Source organism: Chelonia mydas, chromosome 18 (genome assembly GCF_015237465.2).
Source record: "Chelonia mydas isolate rCheMyd1 chromosome 18, rCheMyd1.pri.v2, whole genome shotgun sequence".
Taxonomy (NCBI): Eukaryota; Metazoa; Chordata; order Testudines; family Cheloniidae; genus Chelonia; species Chelonia mydas.
This window is the reverse complement of record NC_051258.2, coordinates 13,321,554-13,332,097: the sequence shown is the minus strand read 5'-3', so window position 1 is coordinate 13,332,097 and position 10,544 is coordinate 13,321,554. Positions and strand designations below refer to the sequence as shown.

The 10,544-nt window shown below is 45.9% G+C and overlaps 1 protein-coding gene and 1 long non-coding RNA gene across 2 annotated transcripts in view; one reads left to right on the top strand and one right to left on the bottom strand.

Annotated features, from left to right (window-relative positions):
- Positions 1–656: 656 nt before the first annotated feature.
- Positions 657–9,822, bottom strand: LOC122463245. Its single transcript, XR_006286416.1, has 3 exons — positions 9,726–9,822; positions 2,087–2,189; positions 657–787 (listed from the first exon to the last, which is right to left on the bottom strand). It is a non-coding gene; the product is annotated as an uncharacterized LOC122463245 (long non-coding RNA).
- Positions 681–10,544, top strand: part of CA6 (carbonic anhydrase 6) — a 38,208-nt gene continuing 28,344 nt past the window's right edge. The window contains exon 1 of the mRNA XM_037881394.2: positions 681–813. The gene's annotated coding sequence lies outside the window, so the exon portion shown is untranslated. The remainder of the gene's footprint in view (positions 814–10,544) is intronic.

Below are 10,544 nucleotides of genomic sequence, written 5' to 3'. Positions count from 1 at the left end.
CAGGTATACATTATAGATGTCTCACCACCTAGGAATATAATCCAGTTTCCTTATGGTCTAAAATAATTTTCCTTTAATGGGATTTTTATACACAGCCAGCCTAGCTATTCCCCTTATTATTATGGACTGTGACAAATTTACAGACGATATGCATCTAATCATTTATCCCATGCTCATTACTCTAGTATCTGAGGGGGCAATCCTGCTTCCACTCCTGTTTGAAATTTTTCAGCACGAGGGTTAAGAACGGCAACTCTGCCATGAAACGCCTGGCTGAGATTATCTGCTGAGGATTCCAAAGCATGTAAGCACAAGACCACAACCTGCACAGATCAGGACTTGCTAGTCAATTCATTAATATAACCGATAGCCTATTACATAAACACAGCGTACATTCCAGGGTGTGGGTTTACAGCACCTTGTATGCACATCCAGAGTGCTGCAGGAGTGGGGGATTCTACTTCAGACCTCACAACACACCTGAGGAGCGCGAATATCACCATATTACTGCTTACACATCATCCACATCTACCATATCCAGCAGATCTCTTTGTGTGTGCCTGCCAACTTGCATGTTGTTGACGTGTTCCCCCAAAAAGCAGAACTTCCAGCTGAGGATTCCGTTCTGGGACCGAGTGTTCTTGTAATCAAGGCTTCCTGATCTTCTGGCCTAACTCATCGCTCTGCATGGCTAGGGTGTCGCTGGTCCAGAGAAATGCTGTAATGGAAGCAGCACTCAGCACTGTGATGCTCTGATTTCCTCCCTCTGTCGACTCTACAGACCGAGCTATTTAAGAAGCAGACGTTAGAAAGGTAATGGTACACGTTAGACTAATGCTGGTTTGTGGGCTTCTTTTAGAAACATTACATGAATATTTGAATGTTTATTCACAGTTGCCTGCCTGGCTCCAGGTGCTGAATCTCAGAGCATTTCTCTCTGCTGTCATGCTTTTTGCAGCCATTGATCCATTGATTAGGTTTTAATGCACCAGGATAATGAAATGACTTAGCATGATCATTATTTTGAAATTCTTATGACCTTTGTTTTCCACTTCTTCCCTAACCCACCCCATCCCTCACCCAGATTTCTTAAGGACAGACAAGTGGAAGTACTGTGAATGCTTCCAAAAGCCACCTCCTTCACCAGCACCTAAATGCCAAATTGAAACTCATTGCCTGAGGGTAATTTCCAACCCATAACACCCCAATTATCCGCCCACCTGTGGCATAATTAGCAGGGTTGTAGTTGAAGGTCGTATACAAACTTTGATGCTTTTAGATGTAATGCAGGTACTCAGGCACCAAGATCATGAGCTGATATCAATACCTAGATAGTGGGTAGGTGTATGTGTCTGCGTGCTATCATCCCATGTGCATAGGCAGGCCAGAATCTGCTCTCAAGAAACTGAGTTACAAATCCTGTATGACTGCAGCGACCTCACTCTGCCATCTGATCTGAGAATCATGCACATTGACTTGGGGTTTTATCCTGACTTCAATGGACTTTGGATTAGGTTGTTGGTGAGGAAGTCACTCTTCCATAGTTCATTATCCAACCAGCTGGGATGGGCCAAGGGGCTTATGAATCTTGATAACCAGGCCAGAGATTGTGTGGATAAGGTTTCCCCATCTAAGAGGTTCTCAAGGGGTTTATTCAATCAGATACATGGTTTCACTGGTACTTTAAAATGCAATAGGTATTGGATTCACTACTGACCTGTAGTGGGTGACAGTGTGGACTCTGGTTTGGGCACATCCATGCATAAGTTATATGCAGTGCATCAGGCATCAGTCTATGTGTCCATATATGTAAATGCACTGCTGTGTACACATTCACTAATGAGAATACAGTACTATGGATGTACCTTATTTAAAATATAACGTCAATGCAAGTCAGTCGTAGTCCTTATAACCAAACGAGGGCTAACATGCCCAGAATGAGAAAGGGAGTAATTTTTATATATGAAATGATCACAGGTCTATTTTCAAACTTCAGGAGAGAGGTATTTATAAATATATCCAAGCTGCAAGGAAGGCTGAAAAAGTTAATGCTGAAAAGCTAAGAGGGAAGTTCAAATGCAATCACCTGGCATTGTTGAGGGTTTGAGGTGAAACCAAAGGCTTTTAATCCAGCCGATCATGAACTGCCAAGAACTGAACAACTTGAAGGAAATTGCTGCTGATGTAACCTATGACAAGAGAAAACTTGTATGAAAAATTATTAAGTAATCACCTGGGTAGGTGCTGACGTGCTGAATACTGTACTGCACCTTGCTGTAGATTCTGGGTTCTTTACAGCTCTGATCTTTTCCTAGCATTTAAAGTCTGGTACAGTTATGAACAAGATGACAAGACCAGGAACTGACTAGTCATTAATTGTCTTGTCGTTAAGGAAGTATATTTGCAATTTAATTTTAAAAAAGCCCCCGAATATTACAATCAATTTGCAGTAAATTAATAAATAATTCACCTACTTGTTTTGGTGAGTATTTAATGCTTGTGAAAAGCACCAGATGGATAGGACTGGACAGAAACATCCTCTATTCGCGGAACCAGTACAGCATGGGCAGCAGCTATGAGTTTCCTTTGCACTGCCCCCCACCAATCTCAACCTTAGCATGAAGGAATCATGTTTAGCTCCCGTACCCCCACACATGCTCTCTGAGCCAACTCAGACTTTGGTCTCTCTGCTTAGACGGCCAGCAAGAGAGCCCACTAGTGCCCAGTGTTTTTTGTTCTGTTTTGTTGTGAAATATGCACCTGCTGAACAGGAACTGGGCCGAAATCACCCGCTCATTTCACAAAGGCCCCGACCAGGAAATAAGGGATGTCAGCACTGCTTTCAGGAGGCGACTGCAGTATGTGTAGACAGCTAGCTAGATCAAAGCTACTTTGAGTAACAATAGTACTGAAATTGCATCAGCTGCTCGGGTAGGTACTCAAGGTCCTGGCCCCTTCAATACCTGTGCTGTAGCAGCTTCTCTGCTATGGTTACTGGAGCTAGCTAGATTAAAGCTACCTTTGGTGTGTCATCTCCAGGCTACATACCCATCATAACCATTTTTTACCACTACCAGCCTAGGCTGGATTCAACAAGGCGAGCTGGGTGTGCATGGGTCTGCCACTCACTTTAACCATCCTTTGGACCATCCAGTCTATTCCAGTCTTGTTTTTCTGTCGGTTTCTCTTTTCTGATGTTCTATTTGCAGGGGCTTTCTGAATACAACTGTTGAATGTAGCAAGCACATGCTAATCTGTTAATTTAGTTCACTGAATTGTGATTTGAAGCAAGGTGAACAACAGGAGTAAACACTGAAGTTGTATACATCTGATCCACAGAATAAATACTGCCCCTAAGCCTCTGAGGGAGGCTTTACATCCTCCTTTTTCTCCCTCCATTGCAAGGTGCCTAAAGGCTTTGCTCTTGGTCCCTTCTGGGATGGATCTCTGCTAGCTTCAGCCTTGGACATCCCTATTTTTGGATAGTGGCCAACTTTCCATTCCCTGACTCACTCTCCTATCCCTCTATTTCCCATAGAGGGATAGCCAGTTTCTGGTTACACTGTCACATCCTACTACTAAACACGTCAAGAGGCCTCTTTGTCCCGTATCTTTCATTCCACCACCATGCTCTTGAATCCAGCCTCAGTTTGCTCGAACTCTGAACTTCCGGTTTCTCCCACAACTTCCATGGCTGCTAGTTAGTCCCATCCGCACCTTCAGAACGTCACTGGGGAAGGCATTAATTTAGACCTGGCTGTTGCTGAACTCCTTATCCTTGAACCAATCACTCCACATCTCCACTACTGCAATCTCCTCTTTTAGGGCTTGCCACTGTCCCTATCCACACTTCTCTCTTGATCCAGGGAATAAGAACACATCCCTCCAATCACTTGCTGCCTTCCTCTGAGGTGCTGAATTAGTCTGAGTTGATACCTTTTGCCTTACAGCTCTCCTTTACTCCTTATCTGATAGCAGATCCTGTCTGTAAGGATGGGGGGATCCACTGAGCACACCAGACTGGGAGTGAGGAACTCCTGAGTTTCCCTCTGTGGCCTGTTCACCAATCCCAGAAGTGAATAAGGCAACTACTGAACTTCATAATTAATTAATTATCACCATTACTATTTGTTTAGGGCCTAGAGTGTAATGTTGCCCCATCTCATCTGTACAATTAGGTTGATCACACTCATCTACCCCGCAGGGCTGTGGCAGGGGTTAATTAGTTACTGTTTGTAAAGCACTTTGAAGCTGAAAAGTGCTATATAAGGGCTATGTTATTGTTTCTATGTATGACGGACTCTATACAAAACTAAACTGTATTGTATTTGGCCACTGGATGTCACAGCTGCTCAACATACAATACAGTAGGGGCCGGGGGGCGTGGGGGGGGTGGAGTGGGAAGAAGTGCTTACCCAGCGACAGGGTAACAACAGCATTCCAGAAATTGTTTTGTTCTGCATGGAGTATGTATTTGTTCAGGGGTTTGGGAGTTTTTGTTTCTTTTTACATTGTTTTTACTGATTTTCAGAACTACAGAACAGTAGGAGTGCTTTCTCTGCACGTTACACAACGGGGAGTCAGGAGCAGTAGCTAGAAGCGACGCACAAATGCAGCCGTGTTGTCCCCATGCGGGTTAACCACGTTCAGTTAGTTTAGAGAGATTCACTACAGGAGAAAAGTGAAATCTAATTTCAGGCATGTTTACAAAAAACTGCAAAAAGAAGTGTGTTCTTAAGTCCGGTTAGCTAACCCGCGTTAACTAACCTGGGTTAAAACAGTGCTGATGCAGCAACTCAGCTTTTAACTCAGGTTAGCAGCTCAGATCCAACTCCAGACTTCCCCATAGGCTTTAACTCGAGCTGTTAACCTGTGTTAAAAGCCAAATTGCCGTGTCTTCACTGCTATTTTAACCCAAGCTAGCTGACTGGAGGAAAGAACACACTTTTTTTTAAATGTAGACATACCCATCATCTCCTTTTGCCCTGAGGAGGAGAGAAAAAGAGAGGGATGGTCACCAGCATGACCCTCTGATCCACCCCGGAGATGACAGGACTCAGTAGGTGACAAAGAGCAGTCCAGGAGTGTGAATGCCGCTTGTGTAGATGTACCCAAGCTGGCTTTAAACTAGCTAGCTCGGGTACCAGCAGCAAAGAAGCCCATGGCAGAACAGTCTTCTGCATGGGCTTTACATGCCCACCAGGGACTCTGGGTAATAACTTGTTTTGTAGGTAGCCCACACTGAAACCCATGCTGCCGTGGCTTCTCTGCAATGGTACCCAAGCTAGCCAGCTTAAAGCCAGCTCGGGTATGTCTATACAAGCTACAATCACATCCCCTGATTGCAGTCTCACGGCTGGATTACTAATGCCATCACAGCGCCAGATTTGATACAAGGAGGCTCTTCACGAGGGAAGGAGTAGGGGAAATGCCCTCAGACAGGGGAAGAAGAGGCAGACCGAAAGGAGAGCACCCACCAGGGAAATGGTGGCATGTTATAATCAACACCTTTGATTAGAAATTGAACACTGCAGCCATGAAGCTGTGTGCTCCGTGTAGCCACTGGCTTGTATATAACCACTAGCCACAGTGGGGCCACGTGGAAGGGAGAAGACAGCTATGAAGGCTGTCCTCTCTCACTGGGTCACTGCCTCCATCCCATCCACAGAAATTCCAGGTAGCCCACTGACCACACCGAGAAACAGGGAGGGGTCGGAGCTGGGTAACAGTTGATCTAACACTGCATGGCTGCCTTCTAAGTCCTGAATCCCAGGGTCAGGAATTAGTTAGTGCTGCCCAGAGAAGAGCTCAGCTGACAATCTCTTGGGAGCCCAGTATGTAGGTCATGGCGCTCAGGTGCTGGTTGCCAGTCAGTGCATCTATCTGGGCTGGCACTGCCATCTGGGGAGGTGTGCCAAGATGGCAAGCAGGGATGCCTAGGGATCTGCGAGGGTGGGTGCCAGGAATTCCTGGTGATCTTCAGGCTGCGTGGCCTAATCTGCACCTGCCCCATCACAGCACCCCTGGCCCCCTGTGGAAGAGGGGAGGGTGAGCCAAAAAACAGAGTTTCCCCCAATCCCATGCACTGTCTGGGGGACTCATGGCTGCCAGGCTGGGGCAGGATGGGAGGGCACGGGGGGATGCCACAAATGAGATTTGTCGTAAGAGCAAGTTTTTGTTAAGGGACCGAGGGAACTATTGGCAGTGGGAGGAATGTGGTTTTGCTTCTCCTGCCCCAATTTCCCTCTCCTCTGTTTCTCTCTAGGTAGCTAGGGGAGGGGGTTCTAGGTGTCGCAGGTAGCTGGGGTGGATGCTAGATATCTGAGGTTGCTGGGGATGCTATTGAGGGAGTCTGGGTCAATACTGGGCCTGCCTCACATAAGAAAGGCCATATTGGGTCAGACCAAAGGTCCATATAGGCCAGTATCCTGTCTTCCAACAGTGACCAATGCTAGGTGCCCCAAAGGGAATGAACAGAACAGGTAATCATCAAGTGAACTATTCCTTGTCGCCTGTTCCTAGCTTCTGGCAAACAGAGGCTAGAGACACCATCCCTGCCCATCCTGGCTAATAGCCATTGATGGAGCTATCCTCCATGACTTTGTCTAGTTCTTTTTTGAACCCTGTTATAGTCTTGGCCTTTACAACATCCTCTGGCAAGGAGTTCCACAGGTTGACTGTGTGTTGTATGCAGAAATAGTTCCTTTTGTTTGTTTTAAACCTGCTTCCCCAATACCACCACCACCCAGTTCCCCCAATACCCCTCCACCCCAGCTCCGTCAACATCCTGGCCTTTTAATTCAGCAGGAAAACACGGGGCCATAGAGCTTCTGAATGAAGTCTAACTCCGTTCTGAGTTACAGCAGTCACTTTGCATGCAGAGCAGCTAAACCTCTTTCCAACCATAGACATAACACTTTCCAAGAGGCAAATTCAACATTACACAACAATTAAGCAGTCATTGGGAGCAGTGAAGGATTCCACATGACTAGGTGGCATTTGAACTCCTTTTGGGTGACTTTTCTTACACAAGAGAAAAGTAAATGGCCTTCTCCTTTAAGGGCCAAATACAAATATAACAGGGCATCGCTCAGCTCCACAGCAACTGTCTCTCCTTTCAGCCCAGCCTCTTTGCTGTTCTTCTCTCCCCAGGCTCCTCCCACCCTCTCACAGGCACACTCAGCTCCCTCTAGCATAGCCCCTCCTTTGGAGTCTACCCCAAAGCCCACTGAACTCAGTAAAGTTGGTCTTTGACTTCAACGGACTTTGCAGTGGTGGGAATTAAATGATTCCCCAGAGCTGGCCCAGACCAGCTCCCCTGCAAATCTCTGCACGGGACAAACACCTGTGCCCCCTGCCCTAGCAACAGGGAGAAGATTAACTTTTCCCTGCCATTCACTGATTGGGATCTATACACCCCATCATAGCCTCATTCCAGATAATCAAAGTTTTCTCCATTTAAGGGATCAGAATGACCAGGCACCTGCTGGAACACAGCCACATCTTTTGGACAATCAAACCCATGCATAATCTGAGACATTACCTGAAATCTTTAACTGTCCAGAAAATAGAAGTTGAAAAAGTGATTCTTCTATCACTCAGTTTTCTTTCTATAGCCTTACATTATTTTCTCTGCATCCTTGGCTGAATGACAGCTGTATGTGCATGGGGGTGGGGGAGGTGGGGAAAACTGCCCACAAGTATTTAAAGGGTGTAAATCCCCAAAAAGGGGAGGCTTTTTTGGGTGGTTCAGAGACATACAGCTAGGAGTGATGGGCTGAAACTGAGCAAAGGAGCATTTAGGTTAAATATCAAGTGAAGTTACCTAGTGATGAGATCTTAGAGATTATGAAATAGGCTCCTAAGTGAAGTGGTGCTAGGTCCGTCACTCTTTAAATTGTACAAAGCAAGAGAAATTCTGCTCTCTAACATTGGTGCATTCCCAGACTATCTAATCTTTGGTTTTCTATCGTACCAATCACCACCGTATCCAAGAGCTCCAGTAGAATCAATGGATTCCTCTGAATTTACATCAGTGAGAGCAGAATTCGGCCAAGCACATGAGGATATAATACAGGTGTAACCAATTCTGCAGTGACCACGAGGGCTGGAAGCTGGGTGGAATGAGTTGCTAGCCCTGTGGGGCTATATCACCACCAACTTCCATGATTCTCACAGATTAGTTTAAATGCAGGAAAAACTAAAAATGTAGGGCCAAATTTCCAAAGAGGCCTCACTGCCCAATTTAAATAGGATACCATGGAAGGACCTGATTTGTGTGCAAGAACATACAGGTGGAGAAATGGGGGCCAGATTGAACCCCTAACATAACAATAGTTTTGTTTCCCCAGAAAATTAAGGTAAAAATAAATCAAATAATTTTTTTCCACCACAGCAATCTGTTTGGTTGGATAGGTCCAGTGCTCCCCGTTCCACTGTGTCTGTGGATGTTGTTGACATTTTTGCTGACTTACCACGTTTTAGCAGAGCTGTTGCTTGCTATGCAGTAGGCAAACCTAAACTGAGATATAGCATGAAACAGCTTAATCAGTAATATCCTTATCTAAGCCATGGTTCCAAACCTCTGACATATGGGTCAGTCCCAGGAAATATGGCCATGTTCACGGGGAGTCACCTGGCCCACGTGAAAAGCGGGACACCGCTCAATTTAAAACGATTTGTCCTATTGCACCAGTTCTGATCATCCATCCGAGTGTGTAAGTGCAACACGGGCATTTGCATCATGTCCCCTGCTTGGAAGCACAGGCAACTCGTCTATCTGACCCCACCCTCTTAGTTCCCAGATGACCCCTAAATAGTGCTCCACTCGCAGCTACAGACCCTCCTAGTCAGTGGAGTGACCTGCCTCCCTCACACCCCACCCTTCACACTCCCCTCACACCTCAGTGATGCTTCCCAAAAGTCCATGCGGTCTTGTGAGGACCCTTCCTCCAAACTCCATTCAGAACAACAGGAATACGTATGTAGTGCCCACTGCTTAATCTAGAGCCGTGGTTCTCAACCAGGAGTCTTCCAGGGGGTACATCAACTCATCTAGATATTTACCTAGTTTTACAAAAGGCTGCATTAAAAAGCACTAGCGAAGTCAGTACAAACTAAGATTTCATACAGACAATGACTTGTTTATACTGCTCTATATACTATACACTGAGATGTAAGGACAATATTTACATTCCAATAGATTTATTTTATAATTACATGGTAAAATGAAAAAGTAAGCTATTCTGCAGGACTAGTGTGGCTGTGACACTTTTGTATTTTTCTGTCCGATTTTATAAGCAAGTAGTTTTTAAGTGAGGTGAAACTTGGGGGTATACAAGAGAAATCAGACACCTGAAAGCGGTACAGTAGCCTGGAAAGGTTGAGAGCCACTGACGTAGAGGGAGACAGGGAAATGCCATTCACTTTCGGGAGAGGTCCACCAAACACCCTGCCTTCCTCCAATCTCCCTCATTCAGAACTGCAGTTTATGGACAGGAGTGTCTCCTACCATGCTAGCCCATGCAGCCTTTGCAGCCATTACTCCAGGGCTGGGACCTGTCCAATCTGCAGCTCCCTTGGCTGCCTTTCTGTTTTTCACAAACAGCTGTCAAGAAATGTGAATATTTTACTCAGCCTGGCTCCCGCAGGAAAAACTCTGTTTGAAGAGGCATTAGCCTCTATTAACAAACACTAAACATCCAGGATGAGGGCAATCTGGTTACCTGGAGTTAAACAACGAGCTCCTGGCCAAATGTTCCTCAGACCTGGGACTGATCCAGCAAACTCCCATTGACTTCAGCGATGGAGTATGTGATGTCCTGGATCAAAGGGGGACAAATTAAGGTTATGTCTATACTGCACACTAGGCTCAGGTCTGTGGGGCTTGTGGACCCACGTTTTCCAAGCCTGTGGTTGAGCATGCATACTGCACTGTAAACCTGGGTTTACATTTGCTGGACCCAGGCCTCACAGCCACACTAACAAGTTCACCCTGCACGACACAGACCTTCTGACTCAGGTCTGTGGCTCAACCTGCATCCACATTAAAAAATGACAGGGCTTTGGACCTGAATTTCAGTGGGGTCCTAGGACCCAGGTTCTGAGTGTTTGCTGACATGAGTCAGACTGATTTGTGCGCATACAGAAGGGGGGCTTGGGTTCAAACCTGAGTCAGAGCCTTAAATGCTGAGCCAGCTACTCCAGTGCAGGATCAAGGCTGCTATGTGATTATATACATTCCTGACTGGTAAGGGGGATAGTTACATCTTCAAGGATGGGTCTGAAGTTGCAATCTGACCTGAGTTCTTTAGCTGCCTGGAATAGAAGCAGCATCCTGGGTGAAGCCAAATTTAATTAATGGTACAGAGTGAGCTGTAGGGGAGAGATGAAAATAAGGAAGGATATTCAAGCATGAGTGTCTGGAAGCCAAATCTGTGGGGTGAAAGACTGATTTCCCACTCTACTTTGTGGGGCTGGTGTCTGTATAAGTGCATCCATGGGCAAGCAGCCTGCCTTTATACCAAAAACATGCTAAGAACATT